The sequence below is a fragment of the Medicago truncatula genome, unplaced genomic scaffold (genome assembly GCF_003473485.1).
Source record: "Medicago truncatula cultivar Jemalong A17 unplaced genomic scaffold, MtrunA17r5.0-ANR MtrunA17Chr0c01, whole genome shotgun sequence".
In the NCBI taxonomy this organism is placed as follows: domain Eukaryota; kingdom Viridiplantae; phylum Streptophyta; class Magnoliopsida; order Fabales; family Fabaceae; genus Medicago; species Medicago truncatula.
In genome coordinates, this window is record NW_024340360.1 from 895,839 (window position 1) to 898,603 (window position 2,765).

A 2,765-nucleotide genomic window follows, 5' to 3' on the forward strand; every position below is an offset into this window, starting at 1 on the left:
TCCCCAATTCGGTCCTACCCCAAATAGTGCAAGTCATTACCCTTTGAAGGTACCTAAGCACCGGGTTGTGAATATGGCTAGCTTTGTTTGAACGTGTGTTAAATTGCCCAAGGTCGGTGATATGTTCCCAAAAGGTGGCGGGTTGATAGTCAACCGGCTTAAGACTTTGATCCCAAGAGTCGTGGATGAACCCCGCGTTAGCGAAGCTCATCTCATCACAAAAGTGTTGGAGAGACATCTCGTAATCAATGTTCATAAGACGGAAAGAGATTCTATGATTAGGGTTATCAAAATTCATCCTATCCTTTGTAAAAACGATAGAACTTAAAAACTCATAGGTGAAATTTTCATAACCCCGCATAGGTCTTAACATAGCAACCCACCCTAATCGTCTTAGAAATTTAAACACATTGTCACTAAGGCCTAATGTAACCAAGTCATAATTATCAGAGTACCTGCAAGGATGTAAAGGTTTAGAGATGAGATTTTTATACCTATCCTTTTGCTTGTTGTCATTGAATATGATGCCATGATTATTTGCCGGTACTTGCTTCTTTGGGGGAAGTCCTCTTGAAGATGTTGCAACTTCTTTTCCACTTCTTTTGGAAGCCATAGCCTTGACCGTGGTTGGAGTTGGTGTGGTTTTGGTGAAGTTTTAGTGAATGTTTTTGGTGGAAGAGGTTGGTTTAGTGATGGGGAGAGGGTTTAAGAGAGTTTTAGGGGTTGGGTTGTGGAAATTGGTGATGAATTTGTGGGTTTTTGGTGAGGTTAATGGGGGCTACGAATTTGGATGATTTTTGGATTGGGTGGATGAAAGTTGTTTTTGAATGAAGGGTTGTGGTTGGAATGGTTTTTGTGGTTGATGGAGGTTTTAGAGAGAAGGTGGAAGGATGAGAGATGTTTGGTTTGGTGAATGAGGGAAGAAGAGGATGAAGAATGAGGTTTAACCTTACCTGAGGTCGGGCACGGCCGTGCTTAGGTTGGCACGGGCCGTGCCAAGTTCCTGGAGTTTGGCTTGGTTTTGGAAGGGCAAGGTCTGGCACGGCCGTGCCAGTGTGAGCACGGGCCGTGCCAAGGTTCTGGGTTCCGGGGCTTCAAAATTTTTCTTTTTTTTTCATGAATCATTCTTGGACAATTACCTACAAAACAATTAAAAAAACAAAACAACAAAACAAAAGCAGTTAAATGCGTGGGTTGCCTCCCACGAAGTGCTTCTTTATAGTCTTAGCTTGACGATCGACAGGCTTTTCTACCCTATACCCAATCTTTCCCAAAGGGATAACGGCGTCAACCTAGCATTCTCTCCCAAATCACACATGGCTTTCTCAATGCTTTCAGATCCTATGACACAAGGTATGGGAAAATTTTCTGGATTCTTAAGTTTAGATGATAATTTGGTTGGAAGTATTTCAATAAAAATTCTAAATTTGTCATCTAACTTTGATTTGACAAAACCTTGTGTTAATGGATTTTTAGGCTCATGAGGTGGTGAAACAAATGGCTTTTCATTTTCTCCTATAGTTTTCTCACTTTGAGGCTCATCACTTCCTATCTCTCCCTCATTCTTCTTAATTTTCACAACGAGGTCCTCTAATTGGTTACCATCCCTGAGAATAATAGAACTGATATGGCCTTTGGGGTTGGTTTCAGTTTGACCTAGAAAGATCCCGGTGGTTTGAGAGGAAGTAGTCACGTGTTGGGCCACTTGAGAGATTTGGGTTTCAAGTATCTCATTGTGAGTTGCTATGGAGTCTACCTTGGATGTGATTTTGGCAAGAGAGTCATTCAAAAATTCAGTTTGGTTTTTAAGCTCTTGGAGTTGCTTGGATTGATCTATAACATAATTTTCCATTAAAAATTCCAAGCTGGATTTTTGAGGGACTCTTTGGTTGTTTGCATAACTGGGTGGTGTTGTTTGTTGTCCAAAAAGATTTTGAGGGGTTTGATAAAAAAATTGGTTGTTTCTAAACCCTCGATTATATTGAGCATAGTTTACTTGCTCAGGACCTCTAACAACACTACTTAGTTGACAATCAATGCCAATATGGCCAAATACACCACAAACTTCACAAGGAGGTGATACAGGAGCAAGTGTGACAACACTAGTATTCATTGTATCAAATTTTTGTGTTAGTGTGTCAACCTTAGCAGTTAGATGATCAAGGGAGGAAATTTTGTACATACCTGCCTCTTTTTTAGAGGGTGAAGAAGCAGTGATGACTCTCTCATTTGTCCACTGATAGTGGTTTTGTGCCATGCCCTCGATCAAATCATATGCTGCTGTGTAAGTTTTATTCATCAAAGCTCCACCTGCAGCTGCATCAACATAGATTTTTGTGGTATACGAAAGACCATTATAAAAGGTGTGGATAATAAGCCACTTCTCTAAACCATGATGGGGGCAAAGCCTAAGCATTTCTTTGAAACGCTCCCACGCATCGTAAAGAGATTCACCATCTTTTTGAGTGTATTGAAAAAGCCTCGCCCTGAATTGAGCGGTTTGAGAAAGGGGAAAGAATTGGGCAAGGAAAGCTCGCCTCATTTGGTCCCATGAAGTGATAGAACCAATAGTCAATGAATGAAACCAAGCACTAGCTCTATCCCTTAAGGAAAAAGGAAAGAGGTGCAGCCTTACGGCCTCTTGGTTTGCCTTCAAAGTTCCACTGAGTTTTAAAAAATTTGAAACATGAAGATTCGGATCCTCAGTGGGTGATCCGAAAAATTGATTTTGCTGCACTAGGTAAATAAGTGCAGGCTTTATTTCA

At 40.9% G+C, this 2,765-nt stretch overlaps 1 non-coding gene across 1 annotated transcript; it reads left to right on the plus strand.

The window, feature by feature from the left end:
* The first annotated feature begins 2,387 nt into the window (after nt 1–2,387).
* LOC112418396 (small nucleolar RNA R71) lies at nt 2,388–2,494 on the plus strand. The gene has a single exon (XR_003008610.1). It is a non-coding gene; the product is annotated as a small nucleolar RNA R71 (small nucleolar RNA).
* The last annotated feature ends 271 nt before the right edge of the window (nt 2,495–2,765 follow it).